The 20,465-nt window shown below is 37.6% G+C and overlaps 2 pseudogenes; both read left to right on the forward strand.

Moving 5' to 3' along the window:
* Window positions 1-5,012: 5,012 nt before the first annotated feature.
* Window positions 5,013-17,172, forward strand: LOC149142476 (NF-X1-type zinc finger protein NFXL1 pseudogene; annotated as a pseudogene).
* An 883-nt stretch (window positions 17,173-18,055) lies between these two features.
* LOC149142477 (uncharacterized) overlaps window positions 18,056-20,465 on the forward strand; it is a 45,918-nt pseudogene continuing 43,508 nt past the window's right edge.

The following is a 20,465-nucleotide window of genomic DNA, read 5'->3' on the forward strand; positions in this document are numbered from 1 at the left end:
TCACCCCCGATTTCCTGGTTTGCAAATTGAAAATTGAGGGAAGAGTTGAATTTGGTGATTTCATGGGTTGAAGGTTGGATCTAGTTGTAATTGCCCTCGATTTCCTGGTTTGCAAATCGAAATTTGAGGGCAAAGTTGAATTTGGGGGATTCTCCTGTATAAGTTATACAATTTCCATTTGTGCAGGTCGAAAAATGGCATGCAACCTCCGCAGTGCCTTTGGACTTACGATGAATGCTGCTTGCACTATGGGCTTGATTACATAGTGGTATTGATCATCCTTTTGATATTATCGCAAAATGACTAGGCATAAATGGCAACGACACTGCAGGTGGGGCAGGCTTCCTTACGTTCCCATTCACCGATTCATGCAGAACCCGACCCTTAAAAGAGTATCCTAAGAGTTACGACCAGCTAAAGCCCTAAGTTTACATGTGTTATTGTACATTGCAGCTACAGGATTGAAGATGGAAATACCCGAACCTATAAAAACAATAGTGGTGCTCGTCCAGGAGAATCGATCCTTTGACCACATGGTGGGCTAGATGAAGGAGCTAAATCCAGAGATAAACGGTGTAACAGGGGAGGCATGAAACCAATCTCAGTAGACATTGACTTCTTGTGAACTCTGTGTTAATGCCACACAGTGGTGTGCCTTCCCTTCACAGATGGGGTGCTGGAGTTTGGTGTTACAGAGCTTGTAACTATTGAGACTATACAGAACTCCAAGTTTGAGCCACTAGTTTTAAGGCCTTCCTGGGAATTCTGGAAGCTGCTGCAGCGGAGAGGGAATTCTAATGGAAGATCTGCTTGGATATTGGTGTGACTATGTGGGATTTTGATGGTGGTGGAGTAGCGTTTTTTCTCGAAGGTAAGTAGATCCGGTTTGCACTATTTTGGTAATGCTACATGGATATTTGGCTGGGTTTGAGGAGTACTATATATCTGTCTGGTAGTTTTTTGTTTTGTCTGTGCTGCTCACAATGCGGTCCTTAGATACTTCCCATTTTTTATTTGTTCCCTTCCCATAGTTTTGGGTTACTGTGGCATATCGGGGTATGGGGTAACTTTCTCCGCCTATAGTGACTTCTAATATGCTCGACACATTTCTGGCTTTTGTTCTTTCCCACGTACTATCTGAGATTTCCCAGATTTTGATGATATTCCTTATTGCAACCTACATCATTTTCTGCATCTTTAGAACACACATTCCACCTAGTCACAGGCGGCTAGATGCCTATTTGGACTGACCTCATCTCCCTGGCATGCCCTCACTTATCTCAGAAATGAAATTGTTCCTTGCAATGAAATTGTTCATGGAAAATTGTTGTTTCTGAAGATTAGGGGTTCAAAATCAAGCTTAATTTGAAGGTTCTTTGTTATGTTAACTTTTTTGATGTGGCTTTCTCTGGGGTAATGATCTGATACATTTTACTAGTCTTTCTGTTACAACAAAATGTATTTTGGTTCTGTACATCTTAAGCAATAGAATGTTGCATTTTCTTTTGTGTTTTACACCTTTTTGGGGAACATGATCTTGTATTCAGAACCATAGCTGCATTTGCTTTTGTGTTTTACAACTTTTTGGGGGAACATGATCTTGTATTCAGAAGCATAGCTGCATTTTCTTTTGTGTTTTACACCTTTGTTTTGGGAGAATTTGATCTTGTATTTAGAAGCCTACCTCGATTTTCTTTTGTGTTTTACATTCTTTTTTTGGGAACTTGATCTTGTATTTAGAAGCCTAATTTGAAGGTCATTTTGACTATTATTTTTTTCAATAGTCTGATAGTTTACATGATCTACTTATGTAAAACCCAAAGTAGTAGAATGCTAGGTATTGGAATCTATCGTTTTATGTTTTTTTAGTTGCAACATGATTTGGTCAAGAATGAGTTTCATTAATATCTGAAGAAACTACATGTTCATGTATGATAATAAACACCAGAATGATATTTGGATCTCTTGTTTTTTGGTTTTGAACTTTTGATATGTTTTTTTGAAGGACATACTGAAGATTACATGCTTAATAATGCAATAAAATATCATGTAGGAGACTATTGTATTAGGATATATTTTGTCTTCAATTTGGATGTTTTCTTCAATGTCTTGTATTCAGAAAATGTCAACTTCAATGTGCAAGACATTTACAATGCATTCTGATAGTGCAAGAAGTGCACTTTTTGGGGACTTTTTTGGTTATCCTGATCACAATTCTTTTCTATGGGTTACGATGGATGATTTTATATGTATTTTTGCAAAGGCCTTCATTTTATGTCTTTGTTCCACTTCAAGCTCTGGTGTATGACACAGAGGATGGGCTCCTATGGGAGAGATGTCCGATTTGAGACTCATTTTTTCTAGTTGAGGGTAGTGAAGGTTCACCTTTGAGCACTGGTGTGGGCGATGACATTGGAGAGCCAAAAATCTATATTGTTTTCTTGCCACTGTTGGAAGGATCTTTCAGAGTAGTTTTGCAAGGAAATGAAAATAATGAGCTTGAAATATGTCTGGAAAGTGGTCAGAATTGTAGGGATTATGAATGGTATAAAATAAAATTCTTAATATGACTCAATTTTCAATTCCCTGGAGTAAAATACACATTCTTATTTTCTCTTGAATTTACTTCATATTTGGCATTCTAGGAGATCCTGTTGTTGAGACAACTCAAGTAGTTTATTCAATTTTTATTTGGTGTTGGAATAGATCAATATGAAGTGATTACTAGTGCACTAGAGTGAGAACGTTTCCATGTTTCAACTTTCTTATTTAATTTCATCTCTTTTGGAACTTTTCAGATTTCAGTATCAATGTTATATGATTAACATCAATTATTGATAACGCAGGGTTGTTGAGAGGCATTCTAAAACTTTCTTATTTAACTTTCTCTCTTTTGGAACTTCTCATATTTAAGAATCGATGTTATATGATTAACATCAATTATTGATAGCACAGGCCTGTTGAGAAGCACTCTTAAACCTTTGCCCATCATGAAAGAAAGACGGTAATTTCTCATGGAATTGAAGCTTGGTTCTTTCCAATGCTGTCTGAATTTGTTCCTTGTGCTAAGACCTTTAGCTTGCCTTGAAATTTAATTGAGAATGACACACATCCCTGTATTGTTTTACTAAGTCATTATAAGTTCTCACTAGTTCTCTGTAGTCTTATGATTTGAATATTTCTTTTGCAATTACTTGATATATTCAATTGGTTTGGGTGGTGTACATGGGACAAATTTTCCACATATGTCACAGCTGAGTGTGTAAAACAAGGTTTAGAAAGTTATATTATTTTTCCCGCCCCCCTTTTATGTTCTGTAATCGTATTTCAACGCTTGTAGAGATGTAGTTACACTGTGACCTTATCCTAAGGGTCCAATTCCAAATGTTTGAGATTTTTTTGTATTTCTTTATCAGTATAGAGAAATGGGTCACCCCTCCAAAGTTTCTACTTCTTGATGATGGCTGGAAATCTGTTGAAATGGACTCTAATGCAAAGCCTCCTCCAATTGGAAATACAAAAAAGTAGGCTTGACCTTCCGTTTTCTTCAAATATGACATTTGAAGACAATAATTCATCTCTTTGAAATCTAAAGATAATTTCCTTTTGATCCTGAATCTTCTTGCAATATGAAGATAATTTCCTTTTTATTCTCAAAGTTCTTATAATCTGAAGATAATTTCATTTTGATGCTCAATTTTCTAGTGGAACTCTAAACATTCTATGGGCTCATAATTCAATTTTTCAAATCAGTTGACACATGTGAAAGAGAATTATAAGTTTCTAAAAGATGGAAAGACTAGTCAAAGATAAGGGGATCCTACTTTGGGCCTTAGAGACATTGTTATAGAAGCAAAGAAGACCCACAATTTACAGTAAGATACCTTAGTTGTCCATTAGGAATCACTCAATTATAATCCTTATTTATCTATATGCTCCAAACCCTTCATTCTAGTACTTGCCTCCTGAATTCATAAGCTACATTCTTTGTTTAGTGACTAGTCGATATATTTAAACTATAATTTGTATATGTAGACTACTTTCCTCCATAGTTGATTTGGCATGCTACTTTGTTCTCAATTTATATTAAATTTGTATTATTCTAGGTAAATTTATTTTTGGCATGCTATCACTGGTTACTGGGGAGGAGTGAAGCCTGATGTTTCTGGAATGGAGCATTATAATTCAAAATTGTCGTTCCCTATTTAGCCTCATGGGATTCTTCTTCACCAACTAGATGAGGCATTAGAATGCATAAAATTAAATGGATTGGGCTTAGTCCATCCCAAAATTGTGTTTCAATTTTATGACGATGTCCACTCGTATCTAGTAAGTGTTGGCATTAATGGTGTCAAAGTGGACATCTAGAATATTATCGAGACATTAGGTGTAGGCCATGGTGGTTGTGTTAAATTGGACAGCCAGTATCAGCAAGAAATGGAGGCTTCTATTGCTCGAAATTACCCTGATAATGGGATAATTGCTTGTATGAGTCATAATTTTGATGGTATTTACAGGTCAGTGCCATAGAATTCTGTATGCTTTCTTGTAATAAACAAACAACCTGACCAATATTTTCTCTCCCTTGATCGTAACAGTATCAAATTTGTATTTAATTGTTTATACAGTTCCAAATAGACTGATGTTATAAGAGCCTCTCATGATTTCTAGCCAAGGGATCCTACATCACATACCATTCATACATTTTCTTGGAAGAGTTTATGCAACCTGATTGGGATATGTTCCATGTAATGCCCCTTATAATATATCTAATGTCTGTACTTCCAAGTTTATTTTCCAAGCTTCAAGTCTACGAGCAGTAGCTGATTATTATATATTTAGGCCGATAGGCCTTTCTTTTAAATCAGTTAACCTCACAATTTTGTCTACCATTTTTACTAACTTGTGACACCTGTCTAATAACTCTATCTTTATTCTCGTGATATCTGTCATTACGCCTATGATTTCCACCAACTCCATTTTTGGAACTTCACACTCTACGAGCGAGTTCCATGGCCGCGAATTCGCCGGGTATAGCCACAAAGAAGTTATTATTTGCTACACTTGTTGTCTTCGATGGACTCTGCAATCAAACCTTTGTACATAATGCAAACCAGGGCATTCTTGGGAAAGAGAATGTTGAGAGTATCGGCGATTGTGATAATGATAGGCGGAATGGGGTATCCATCCATGGACAAAATTATACAAATGAGGACCCTATGAACCCCTCCATTGACAAAAATCAACTCACACAATCTACAGGTCAGCAGAGATGAGAAATGAAGGGTTTCAGGAATAGGAAGATGGTGAAAAACAACCAGGATTGGAGGCAGAATCTTCTTCATCCTCCTTTGAGCTATGAGTCTATCGAAAAAGTAGGATAGTAGGGAGAAGACAAATTTGGATAGATCCAGTGTACCAAAGCTAGTGCAGAAAATTGAAGAGAAGCTTAATAAAGGATATATTAAAGGTTGACTACATGATATGATATGAAATAGTTGGATGATCAGCGGAAATTTGGTCTTGTGGTAGATGTTATGCCATTTTTCACTTGAACTATGTAAGGAAATGGGCAAGAGCGCCATCCTCTGTAGATTTGTTTGCTGGGCAGGGTCAGGGTTCCAACTGGAGATGCCCTGGTTATCAGTTTGTGCAGCTTTCACTCCCAGATCATCTTCATTACTATTGTTTTTTTTTTGAAGGTGCAAGAGCTAGAAGTAGAATATTATCTCACTCCACATTCATGTGGAGGACCATGTGGGAAGCCACTTGAAAAGGAAAAGAAAACTCCCAGTTTCTCACATAAATGTACTCTGCAATGTCATCCAGGGACTTTCCCACCTTGCTCAGTAATGGCTCCCCCTAACGTTGCCCATGTGGTAAAACAACAATTACAAGGAGATGTTATGATCATAAATCAATTGAATCATGTGGACAGTGCTGCAAAAAGCCTCTCAAATGCAGACACCATTACTATGACAATGTCTACCATGAAGGCCCATGTGATCCTTGCAAGGTTCTAATAAAAGCTTCATGATTTTGTGGGGAAAAGGAGGAGATGATTCTTTGTGGCAATATAGAGATCCAAGGTGAAATAGACTAGAAAATTGGTGTATTTGCATGTAAGAACCCGTGCATGAAAATCCTTTCCTCTCAGAATCATAAGTGCAACAAGATATGTCATCCTGGAGAATGTGGAGAGTGTGAACTATCACTTAGGAAGGTAAAATCTTGCCCCTATGGTAAAACTCAACTGCAAAATCAGAGGAAGAGTTGTATGGATAACGTACCAACCTGCTCAGAGGTATGTGAGAAACTTCTTCCATGTGGAAAACATTTGTGTATAAATGTCCTCCTTGTTTGGTTTCTGTTAATAAAAAATGTTGATGTGGATCATCATCTAAGACGGTCCCTTGTTGGAAGACCATGGTATCTGTCGAGGAGAACGATGAATTCACATGTGAAGAGCATTGTGAACAAAAGAAAAATTGTGGTAGACATAGATGCAGTGAAAGAGGCTGCCCTCTTGGAAATCGAGGGGGTTCAATTAATCATTTAGGTGATTGGGATCCACATTTATGTCAAATGCCCTGTGGGAAAAAGTTGCAATGTGGGTAACATTTTTGCCAAGAACTTTGCCATAGTGGCCACTATCCACCCTGCCTTGAAACTATTTTCACTGATATTTCTTGTGCATGTGGGAAGACCTCAATTTCTCCTCCAGTCCCTTGTGGAACACCCATTCCTTCGTGCTCATATCCCTACTCCATTCCTTATACATGTGGTCATCCTACGACTCATGATTTCCATATCAGGGATTTCCCTCCTTGTACTGTTCCTATTGCAAAAGAATGTGTAGGGGGTCATGTAGCTCTGAAAATGTGCCATGTGTTTCTCAGGACATTAGATGCAACAAGCTCCGTGGGAAACCACGGCAATGTGGAATGCATGTGTGTACTCGGACATGCCATCTACCTCCATATGACTTAGTTTCTAAGGAAAATTCATCATCAATAAGTAGAATCTCATGTGGGAAACATTTTGGAGCTCCTCGGAAAGATTGCAAGCATACTTGTACTGCTTCATGTCACCCACCTCTTCGATGCCCTCATACTAGATGTGAATTGATAGTGACTATTACTTGTTCATGTGGTCGATTGACTGCAAAGGTCCCATGTGATGCTGGAGGCAATAATACGAGAGTTGATCCTATCCTTAAAACCTTTGTTCTTCACAAATTGCATGCTCCTCTTCAGCCAGTGCAGTCAAAATCAAATAGAGTGCCTCTAGGCCAGAGAAAGCTTGCATGTGACGAAGAATGTCTAAATTTGGAGAAGAAGCAGATTTTGGAAGATGCTTTTGGCATTTGCACAACAGTTGATCTACTAGGGGTGAATGAAAAAATTTCAGAACTTCTAGCGGAGTTGATCAGGAGAGAACCACAATGGGTTTCAGCTGTTGAGGAAAGATTTGGATACTTTGTTTTGGGGAAAATAAAAGCCCGCTCAAACAACATTCTGTTATGAAACCAGCTCAAGAAAAGATAGAAAATATAGATCAACGCCTTAGAATTCAGCCTCTTCGAGGGGGCAACCTCCTTTACATTACATAAATGAACAATTCTTGGATGATTCAAATGACAAAACCTCCTTTCTATATATAAGAGTCTAAGGAGTCACAATATAATCCAGTTGACCTAACAATAATAATATAAATCCACAAAAATAACAATAGAGGGATTCTATGGGGCACAGTAATAACAATATGGGGGCAATAGGGACACAACAATATTAATAAGGGGTATAACTACAATAGTAATGGGGTAATCACTAGTATTATAGGGACCCAACATGCCCCTCTCCTTCAAAAAAGTGTTGTCCTCAACGCTTGAATAGTTCTGGATACTTCTGCATAAAATTCTCATCCTCCCATGTGGAATCTTCAGCGGATAAGTTCTTCCACTTGATAAGATACTCTGAAATTGAATGATTTCGTAGCTGTTGGGTTCTTGTTTCTGTGTCTTCTTCCGGTTCCAATATAATTTTTCCTTCCTCGTCAAGTTCTGGAAATATTGTTTGAACTGGGAGCTTGTCGCCTATAACCTTCTTTAAACATGAAACATGGAAAACTAGGTGCAATCGAGAAGCTGCAGGAAGCTCCAATTTGTATGCCATAGTACCAATCTTTTGCAACACCTTGTACGGACCATAATACTTTGGTGATAATTTATTATCCTTCTTAGCTTGCTTGAGGTACATTTGCTTATATGGTTGTAGCCGTAGGAATACCCAATCACCTACATCAAAACTTCTTTCACTGCGATGTTGATCTGCCTGTTGTTTCATTCTATTCTGTGCCAACACGAGGTTATCCTTTAAGAGTTGGAGGACTTGTTGTTGATGTTCGATGTGATGTTCCACTGCCTGAACCTTAGAATTTTCTCTTAAATATGATGTGATGGATGGTGGTTGATACCCATAAAGTGCCATAAATGGGGTCATTTTTGTTGCTGTATGGAAGGAAGTGTTATACCACCATTCAGCCAGAGGCAACCATTTGACCCATTGTGTCTATTTATCAGATACAAAGCAACGAAGATATCCTTCCAAACATTTGTTTCCTATCTCAGTTTTCCCATCAGATTGAGGATGATAAGATGAGCTATGAGCTAACTGAGTACCAAGACAAGAAAATAATTCTGTCCAAAAATTTCCAATGAAAATGGGATCTCTGTCACTTACAATAATCTTTGGGTTTCCATGTAGCTTTTGAATTGTTTCCATAAATGCAGTAGAAACTGTACTGGCTTTAAATGGATGTGATAATGCACAAAAGTGTGCATACTTGGTAAGTCTGTCAACTACCACCATGATGACACTCTTTCCCTCAGACTTGGGTAAACCTGTGATAAAATCCATTGAAACCTCCTCCCAACGTTGGCTTGGAATGGATAAAGGTTGTAATAGACCTGGTGTCTTAATTGTTTCAACTTTATTTTGTTGGCAAACCAAACATTCAGCCACAAAATTTTGAATATATGATTTAAGGCCATCCCAAAAAAAATTCCTTCTTAACCCTGTGGTAAGTTTTTAAAAATCCTGAGTGCCCTCCTAAGGGAGAAGTGTGCAATTCCATAAGAATCTTTTGTTTTAGCTAGGAATTCTTACAGAGGTATAAGCGATCTTTGTACCATAACGAATCATTTTTGCCAGCTAAATGTACCAGACGTACTGGAATCTTGTTGTAACTTTCGAATAAGTGCCCACACTTCTTCTTCATTCTTCCATTCCTCCCTTGCTTCGTTTATCCAATCTGGTTGGATAATAGAAATGGCGCACAACGATGCTTCCACATCCTCATCCTTTCTTGAGAGTGCATCTGCCACCACATTTTGCTTCCCTTTTTTGTAGATGATTTCAAAGTCATAACCCAACATCTTTGTGACCCACTTTTGTTGCTTTTCAGAGGATAATCTTTGTTGTAAAAAGTATTTAAGGCTATCATGATCTGTTTTTACCTTGAAGTGTCTACCCATTAGGTAGGGTCACCATTTCTTAAGTGCATGGAGTATTGCCAACGTTTGCTTCTCATAAATAGCCTTGCTTAAAAACTTTCCCTTGATTGGACGACTTTCAAAAGCAATGGGTCTTTCATCTTGCATTATAACAACACCCATTCCATTTCCTGAAGCATCACATTCCACAATAAATGTTTTTGTGAAGTCCGGTGCTTGGCACATTGCCTCTTTAAGATGTTCAAAGGCCTTTGTTGCTTCCGGAGTCCATGAAAATGCATCTTTCTTCAATAATGTTGTTAGAGGTGCTGCTATTCTCCCATAATTCTTAACAAACTTGTGATAATACCCTGTCAACCTAAGAAATCCCCACAGATGCTTTATGGATGTGGGGATTTTCCATTCCTTAATGGCTTTAATTTTGCTAGGGTCTACCTTAACTCCTTCATGAGATACAATGTGACCCAAATATTCCACCTCTTGGACTCCAAAGAAACATTTGGATCTTTTTGCATATAATTGTTTCTCCTTCAATAGTTGTAGCACCTTGTCAACATGTTCAACATGATCCTTCCAAGACTTGCTGCAGATTACTATATCATCAAAAAATACTAACACAATTTTTCTAAGGAATGGTTTAAAAATTGAATTCATCAAACCTTGAAATGTTGAAGGTGCAATGGTAAGGCCAAAAGGCATGACCAAAAATTCATAATGACCCTCATGAGTTCTAAATGTTGTTTTCAAAATGTCTTCAGTCTTCATTCTGATTTGATGATATCCTGAATGAAGATCCAACTTGGTGAAGTAAATTGATCCATGCAATTAATCCAGTAATTCATCAATGACAGGAATGGGGAACTTATCTTTAATAGTGAGCTTGCTGAGCTCCCTATAATCTAGACACATGCGCCATGATCCATCCTTCTTGTGCACCAATACTACTGGTGCAGAGAAAGAACTTTGACTCAGTTGAATTATACCAGCCTCTAGCATTTCTGCAACCATACATTCAATTTCACTCTTTTGGACATAGGGATATCTGTACGGCCTGATGTTTGGAGGAACACTTCCTGGAATCAGATGAATAGCATGATCATGATCATGCATAGGTGGGAGACCGTTGGGAGTCTCAAATACCTTGGAATGATTTTCCAGGACTTTTTGGAGATCTGGAGAAATAGATGATTCTGATGTGGAAACATCTAGCGAGCATAATTGTGCAATTACACCTCTTTGCTCCTTTTTTAAAAGCTTTGTCAGACTATTAGAGTTGATTATCTTTCTTGGTTTCCCTGCAATACCCATTAATTCAACTTCCTTTCCTTCTGTAGAAAATTTGATGAAAAGTTCTTGAAAATTAAAAGCTATTGTACCCAGGGATTATAGCCATTGGACTCCTAGTACAACATCAGCACCTCCCATTAGAATGGAAAGCATTGGGCTAGTCAATACATATTCTCCCATGGATATCTTGATATTATGGCACTTTCCAGAGCAATTTATTGTTCCTCCATTTGCAATCATCACTTGACACTCTGGTGCTGGATATAGGAAGCAATTCAATTCATTTGCTACCTTACAATGAATAAAATTGTGGGTGCTTCCTGAATCAATCAACACTATTACCTTTTTCTTCTTGATTTGTCCTTCTATCTTGATGGTTTGAGGAGTGGTAATTCCCGCCAATGCATTACAAGATATGGTCGGATTTATTTGTTCTTCATCTAGGCTTTGTTCCTAGAGTATATCCTCTTCTTTTGACCTTTCTTGTTCCTTTTCTTCTTCCTCTTCACAATCTATGTAGAATAATTTCTTCTCAGCACACTTATGACCTTTAGTGTATTTGCTATCACAACTTTAACGAAGCCCTTTTGCTCTTTTTTCTTCCAATTGTTGTGGTGTTAGCCTTATAGGTTGTGGAATACTAGGGGCAACAACACTTCCGTCTTTATAGTTGTGAGTGGTATGCTTCCTAGTTGCCATAATTTTGCTTTCCATTTTTCGTGCTAACCTGAATGCCTTCTCTAATGAATCAGGTTCCCAAAGGCGAACATCATGTTGGATATTATCCTTTAAAGACCCTATGAACACATCAATCCTATGCTCCTCTGGAATATCTTTTACCCTTATGTTCAATTTTCGGAACTCCTCAATGTTCTCCATTATTGAACCCTTTTGTTTGAGACTTATCAATTGGCTAAAAAAAGTGTTGCTTTTTGTATCCTCATAATGTGTTATCAATTCTTCCGTAAAAATTGCCCAAGTGATAAATGGTTTACGAGAGCAAAGCCATTGATACCATACAAACTGATTTGGTTCCAAATATAAAGTTGTCATACGTACCTTTTGTGTGTTTTGCACATTATTGAGATCGAAGAATTGCTCCATCTGTAATATCCATGTGGCAGGATCCTTGCCATCAAACTTCCTCATATCGATTTTTGGAATATGGTGAGTCTTCGATCCAACATTAGCGTCTATGGAATCATGATTAACATTTCTTTTGTTCTCATTATGAGTTTCCTATAGTACCCTTTCACCCTTAGGGACCATTTCTTATAGCAACTTATTCATATTTATCTTCAATTCATCCATGTCTATCTTCAAATCTATCTTCAAATCATCCATCTTAGCTTCCACGTCAATCATCTTAGCTTCTACGCCTTTCTTTAAACAATCCATCTTAGCTTCTACACCTTTCTTTAAACCATCCATCTGAGCTTCTACATCTTTCTTTAAACCATCCATCTTAGATTCTGTTCCTTTTTGTGCAAGGGACAATTGTTGCACTTGGTCTTGTAATTTTGATATATCATGTTGCATTTCTTCCTCTTCTTCACGAGTCATGCTAGAGATTTCAGGTTTCTTACTAGGTGTTTGCATTTTATTTCCTCGAGGCATCCGTTACCAATAATAATGCTCTACTATGCCCTTTGAATTCTGTTATCACTTGGAACTATAGTTCATGTATATAAGGTTGTCCATAAGTTTTATATAAAGCCTTGAAGTCTTGTGAATAGGTTTATTAGTATATGTCAATTTGAAATTTGAAATTCAAGAGGTATTGTTGTGAATTCGTGTAAAGGAAAAATCATTAGAAACCCTCCATCATTGTTAGTCAAAGCATGTCATGTCATGGTACTTTGCGCAGTTTCGCAGCGCAGATTTGATTGGTCAGTTTAGCTGCGAAATGATGTTTTCGTGTTTTCGCAGCGCTCTGTTTGTCAGTAATTTCGTAGCGCATCTTGTTAAATTTGAACTGCCCGCGCTACGAAATTGGGGTTTCAGGGTTTTTTGTAGCGCTTTTCCTCTGAATGTCAAATCCGAGAGTAGTGAGTCATAGGTCCGTTCATGATTGTCAGTTCACATCCTCTCCATGTCATGATAAACCAGTATTTCGCCATAAGGTTCGAAGTCATGTATTTGAGTGTTAGTTTAGGGGATGTTACAAGAGATGGTTATATCATAATGGGTTCTTCATATTATGTAAACATGTTTGCTGTATGAGAAGCCCAAGTTCTTATTTAAACGGACTACTGCAAGCGAGCCTGCACTCCAAAGTCGAAGTTTGTTTTCGTGCTACAAGCTACCATTAGTTTCCTGTGTAAAAATATTCCAAGCAGCTGTTAGTTCAAGGTGCAGCTGCATCTCTTTCGAGCAGTGGGAAGGATCTTGTGAAATTTGCAAACAAGTCTTCCAGCAGTCATGGCAATGCTTTTCCAGAAAGGCCAACAAATGTTAGCACAGAATGTACTTCAAGTAGCTACAGTAATGAAGCCATTAATCATTTTTATTTGAAGAACATGTTTTTGATGAAGATTGTGTTTTTGAAACTGCTGTAGGAGATGTTTGTTACAGGCATAGTTATCTGTTTTAAGCAGTCAACTTCCAGGAGGTATTTAGAGCAGATGAAAGTGTATTTTCGAAAATTGAAAGAGGCTTTTATTCCTAACATACTGAACTAGAAAAACCTCTTTCAGTTTCCTCAAATCCGTTACGAGCTGAGAGAATCGAATGACTAAAGTTGCGCTACAAAACTGCTGTAGATGCAGTTTTTAATTTCCTGTTTCACACATCTTTTTCAAGGCTCGATTCTGGGCAGCTGGAGTAGTTTTTCAAAAAACCAAAAGAGGTTTTTGTTAAGAACGGGTTGGTTCACAAAAACCTCCTTTAGTTTTGCCAAATACGTTTTCTGTGAGAAGCTATGAGCTCTGTCCCAAGAGCTATTTTTCAGGCAGAATAACAGTTTCGTAGCTGTAATGAAAGGTAGCAAAAGCTTTGCTAGTCAGGTAGATGCAGTGGCTGAGGTGTACACCTGGACGTTTTCAGCCATCAAACAAGCCAAACATGTCAGAAAGATGAACATGAGCCTGAGATCAGAAATCAAAGCATTAAAGGAAGAAGTTAGCAGCTTGAAGAGAAAGCTAGGCAAACTAGCTAATTGATCCAAAGGGAAATTTGCCTTCCAAATTTTGGTAAATTTTGGCTGTCATCATTTTGAAACTTTTTGAAACTTTTTGAAGTCCTTACACCTGTGTAAAATAGCTGAAGAAATCACAGAGTTCAGTCATTGTTGCTTTAAGGTTCATATGCTTAGTTTTGATTACCTACAGCAGTTTCGTAGCGCGCTACGAAACTGCTGTAGATGACTGTTTATGTAAAAAACTTGAGTTTGAACGCTGAGGTCAGCAAATATTAAAAGGGATGATTCGAGATTAGCATGGAGACTATAGAAAGTCATTCAGATGTTTAAAAAAGTGCCAGGTGTAAGTATTCAAGGAAAAGGTGAAATTTTGTCTTATGTTAAAGTTTTCACTTTATGTCCGAATTTTTAGGGTTCTGGTAGGGCAGCCGAGGTGTTGAGTGGTACACTTGTTCAGTTATGAGATGGCCAGATCATAAGATTTCTTCCCTCATACATGACTATTAGAAGATTAAATGGCTTGAAACATGATCTTAAATGCATGAACACTAATGGGAGACAAAGACCGTGAACATAGGGCACAGATTCTTGTTTGTTGATGAATCATCCACACATCAGGCATCCGAAGCTGCTCATCCAGTGAATGTGTTTTTAGTTTGGTTTGGCTATTATTGAAGTGCTACAGGTGTCAAGTTTCAAAGAACGCAGCAATGTACACGAGGAGATAGACTTGAAGTTTCAATGTAATGGAGTCCTCTGTTTTCGTAGCACAACATCTCTTGTAATTAATTAGTTGGTTTATGATATAGATAAGGTAATTAATGATAGAATTCCGAGCTCCCTTCATGCTTGTTGAGGAGTCTCAGGTAGTAGTATTTTGGTTTGCTATATATAGAAATAACTCTGATGTAAAAGGGGTTGGACATTTTATAGAAAAACAGTGTTGTTTTGGGCCATTGTAAGACTTTTTTGACAGTAATAGTAAAACAGTGTTGATCTCTACTCAAGATTCTCAATGGATTGTTGTGTTCAAATATAATGATGGTGTTTTATATTTTATGTTCTTTTGTAGCCTTGTTGTAACACAATCACTCAGAATTCATAATCTTATGCTCTGACTTCCTGTGTGTTTGGCAAGCTATGTTTTGATGGAGTATGTTTGACATGTGATGCAAAGAGCCTTGACTTCCATGAGATGACTATGTTTTCCTTGTTTACTTAATATATGAGACTCCATAGCCCAATGAGAACCAGTTTGATATGTTTCCAACCAGCTTTGCTTTCATGAATGAATAAAGAGTTAGCCATCTATTGTAGTGAAGGATTTTATCAAGAGTTTGTGAGAGAGCCCTCTCTGGTCAAAGAGGCTAATCTTTGATCTAAAGTTAGGTTGAAAGAGTTACATGAAATCTTGCTTGGTTGCAGCCCTCAGTAGTGATTTTGTGATAACAAATTCCTTCAAAATAAATTTTCAAACCAAGCTTAAGCAAAAATTTAAGAAAATCTACACACCTTTTTTCACTTTGTAGGAGCTCGATATTGCCTCTGATGTATCTCTATAATTTCCAATCATCTAGTTCTGAATTTGTGAGCTCTAGTAGCCCTCTATGTCCTCTTTCCAATGCCACAAGTCTGTCCCAAATTGGATTCTCCAAGAAAGAGTTATGTGAAATCTCCCACAGTGACTTGCTTATAGACTAGTTCAGTAGAGCGAATTTGTACGACGTGCCACGAGTCACTGTTTCGACCTTTGGATCTAAAACATGCATACAAGAAACTACATTCCGTCCTATGTCTGTACCTTCTTATGAAATTTCAATCCGATCCCCAGAGAGAAAGTTATGACGATTTTCCCCAGGTCACCTGTTTTGAATGTAATTCAGGAGTCTGCAAAAGACCAACTTCCTCAGATCATATCTCCGCAAATATCATGCGAAAAGCTATGAAGTTTGGACCCAAGATTTAGCGAGATTTCTTCTCAAATGGGTTTTTTTTGCGACTTCTGAAATGTCACAGAGAAGAAGCTATAGCGAAAATGCCACGATGACCTGTTTGGAGCAGCGAAACCCTAGAATCCAAAGCTCTAATACCAAATGTTATGAAACCAGCTCAAGAAAAGATAGAAAAGATAGATCAACGCCTTAGATTTCAGCCTCTTCGAGGGGGCAACCTCCTTTACATTACATAAATGAACAATTCTTGGATGATTCAAATGACAAAACCTCCTTTCTATATATAGGAGTCTAAGGAGTCACAATATAATCCAGTCGACCTAAAAATAATAATATAAAGCCACAAAAATAACAATAGAGGGATTCTATGGGGCACAGTAATAACAATATGGGGGCAATAGGGGCACAAAAATATTAATAAGGGGTATAACTACAATAGTAATGGGGTAATCACTAGTATTATAGGGACCCAACACATTCGTGTGCATCTTTTTGGTCCTATGCTAAAGGAAGAAAGGGATATGTTGAGACATCTTTCAGAAAGATGGAACCTCTCCATATATTCAGTTGGATGGGAACCAAAATGTTTTCTGGTCATATAGACTACACATAAGTCAAGATCCCTGTACGTAGCATAATGCCCAAAGGGTCACCTCCTACCATAGGGCTGGTGCAAGCTCCACCTTTCAATTCAGTTGTAGATATGGATCTTAGGCTCGTCCTTGTGTTGTTTGATTTACCAAGAGAACAAAAGTGAGTTCCCTAATTTTGAGATTTGGAGGCGAGTGTGAACTTGTATGGCTAAATGAAAAGAATGCATTAGCCATATTTAAAGATCATGTGAGGGTTGCAACTTTTGTTAGACGTGTGGATCATGCTTCTGTATATCGAGGTGCTATTGTAGTCCCTCATAATGGTCGATTAACCAACTACAATTCCTGGGCAACAAAAGATGGGACATCAGAAAAGGCTAATGCATGGAAAAAAATTAAAAATGAGAAATAAAGTGTGTGGATGGAGGATTCATGGGGGAGGATTGGTCAAGTGTTGAAGTATCGAGGCCAATATGGCAATTCCAGAGAAATCTTATTTTAACAAGAATAAATCCATATGGAGCTCTTGAGAAATATAATGCAGGAGAGACTTGGTCAACTAATGTAGCCCAACCATCTTCCAAGCCTCTAACATCTATGGGTTCCACTGAAGTTTCATCCTCTCAAGAGAATCAAAATAAGTACTCTTGCAGTGAAGTGGATGATTGGGAGAAAGCTTTTGATTAGGCTATTTGGTTTACTGTTTTTCTTTAGTTATATAGCTTGCGAGGAGACGCAAATTTTTTTGTCTCCCTTTGGTTCTGGTACAGGATCTATAGTTCAAATGTTTCAAGCCTATCTAGTGAGTTTTAGAATTTTAAATTAAGATGTAGTAATGGGATACATTCTTACTCACCATTCTTTTGAGATGGGTTGACAATTTCAGAAGCAGAACATAGTTTGGTCCATTGAGTCTTCTTTTCTTGGTTTACATCGATTTCACAATAATTGTGGAAAGTACACTTGTACACATGGATTCCTATTATGATAAACATATTGGTTTTTCAGAGTCGATTCCCTTGATTTAAATTATGGATACAAATATTTTTTCATGCTTCACTGCAATATATTATGCTTTCAATAAAATTTATTTTGTGATAAAATTTACCGTCAATAAGATACACTAATAATTTTACCATTTTAGTATTGAATTTATTAAAATTCAAGTTAATAGGGTAACCATTTCCAATATTAGTCCTAAAGTTTAACATTACAATTCTGTTTTTGGTTATATACTAGGAACTTTCAAACAAGCTTCAAAGCCATGGATGTGCTTGAATTTTGACATGATTTTTCATCTAGCCTTGGGAAGGAACTCTAATCTCCAACTATTTCCTACTATAATTTGTGATATTGTTGATGTCCATGTATTAATGGTAAAGATTCTAGGAAAATAATGTTGTTACAGGACTGCACAAGGAACATTGGGAAACTAAGTCTAATATCAAGTTGCCTCTAGAAGCTCTTGAACCTTGAGAAGCTTGGAATTCTAAATGAGGAGCTTTGAATTCTAAATTGAGGTTCTTGTTGTAAATTTTTTCAAGTGATTGTTTCACTCTTGGGTGTTGCAATGGAAATATTAATTCGTGAGAATTATATGGGCAATATTTCTTCACAGGTCCTGAGAATTATTTGGGAATCTTGCTTCACTGGTATAATAACATTTCAAACACTAAAAATGGCCAACCTATTTCAGCAACCTGACACTGTCTCATGTGTTGATTGATTGTTGCAGAAATACAGGCTTGGGAAGTAGCGCCACAGAGAAGTCAGCATTGACAGAAGCAATGGTGGTTAGTAGATTTCTAAATTGGAATTTAAAAAACATTGAAAAATTTTCTGGTAGTCACAGGATGCTTCCATATATCATTGTTGCAAGTTACACAACTTCACCTATCCATTTGCTCAAATAAGAGAGCTTCATCCCATCCCCATCCTCAAATTAAAGAATTTTACCTCCTACCCTCACCTTTCACCCTCCAATAATAATAGGAATGGTTGATATTTTCAACTCAAAAAATAACCTTTTGAAGTACCTCTACATAGAAAATTATATTACCTTGCATTTCTACAAGCTCCCTGGGACCTTTGTAAGGACTTGTCTAAAGCTATTTGTCTCACTTTAGTGGTTAGTAACCTCACTTCCTTTCCCTGGGTCCTCCTTGGTCCTTGGTGAAGCATCTAAAAACCTTCATGGATCAGGGCCTAGTAGAGAATGCTTCCACCCCACCAGGGAATGGAGAAGCCCAGTTCTACAAACCATTCCCTGTAGTGGCACCATGACCCTACCTAAGATGACACCTTCCACCCTTAACCCCACCTCCACCCTTCTCCCACCCTCAACTCCACCCCCACCCTTCCCATTCTAAGAGAGTTATGCTTATTATTACAATTTTTTTAGGAGGAAGTTTTGATGGTGGACACTACCTAAGTAGGATGGCTCGGGATAGCAGCATCACACCAAATCATAAGGAGTAAGTAATAAGAAATCTGCAGAAGAAAAATGGGCTAGAAACTCAAATAAGCCCTTTGGTTTTGAACTGATTTTCTGATTATCATTATGTTTATAGAGAAATGTAGATTGCTAATGCTCTGAGAGCTCAGATAGAAGTTCAGAGAAGACTCCATGACTAGCTAGAGGTATGACAATTTTTTCTGAAATTATGCAAATCGACGAACATAATATCTCTCCCCTGTTTCAGTTACCTGATGACTGAATGGAATCTATCTCTTGTAAATGTCAATGTAGGTTCAAAGGCGCTTGCAGTTGAGAATAGAGGTGTAGGGTAAATATTTGCAGACCATATTAGAGAAAGCACAGAAGACATTGGCATCAGAAGCATCGACATCAACATGCCTTGAAGCCACAAGAGCCAAGCTTGAAAATTTTTTCTCCAAGCTTCCTACAAACAACGTGAAGCCAAATTACTCTCCAGTGAAAGTGACTCCATTGATGTACATTCACAGACAAGATCATGGGGACCTAGAGGTCAAGCCCCACCTTAGAGATCGTTGCTCTCAAAATCAGTTTGCAGGCCACAGCATGGAGCAGAGTCTGAACGAATCTGAGAGTCCAATTGAGAAGAAAAGGTGGAGAAAATTTTCCATGAGAGCAATGGAGAGAATTCCCCTACCAAGCTACGAGAATTGGGCATTTATGCCTCTGCCTATAAAACAGAAGAAGAACAAGAAGAAGTGGAATAGCTCATAAAGCCCACTACTGTTGAAAGGCCTGCTGCAACTAGAGCATTAGTGGATGAGAGAATGGCCATGCTTGTACAGTCTAATGGCCTTTCTTTAATCCAGGCTGATCATGAACCGAGACTGTACCATCCACATTCCATGTTGGGAAATTGTCGGAAGGTGGTAGAAGGATTGGATTTGAATAGGAAAGGGGAGGGATCAGTTTCCCAGCAGGGAAGAGAGTTGGATATCAATGCATCTCACTCTCAAAGCAGTTGTTTGTCATGCTATTTTTGTAGATTTTGGTCTTATCCCATAACTAATCTATCTATATATATTGACCTCTTGTATGGTATGGGATATCTAGGCTGGTATCAAGCACACCCATCTATTTGAGATATGTGATCAGATAACGTTTTGGAAGCTACTTAGCTACCTATATATTTTAATACATCTTGTACTTTGACCATTATACCTATATATCTGGGTTTTCCATGCTTAATTGGTACTACAAATATCTGAAGATTATATATTCAGACAACAATCACATGAAACTCAAAGAGCTTTTATAAAGAGAACCCTGACATTGATGAAGTGTCTCTGAGTGCAACACTTAGTGAATAATTATATGAAAATATAACAATTAAGACGATAGAATTATGAAAACTACAAGATAATAACCTACTTGGTACGACCTAGAATTCATTGTTCAATTTGCTTAGGACGCAGGCATCAAAATCTAAATACATGCAACATTTTCTTTTTTAGTCCTTTCACACACTTGACTAAATCTATAG

This window comes from Pinus tabuliformis, chromosome X (genome assembly GCF_031772625.1).
Source record: "Pinus tabuliformis cultivar Carrire ecotype Pingquan chromosome X, CPIR1, whole genome shotgun sequence".
Classification (NCBI taxonomy): domain Eukaryota; kingdom Viridiplantae; phylum Streptophyta; class Pinopsida; order Pinales; family Pinaceae; genus Pinus; species Pinus tabuliformis.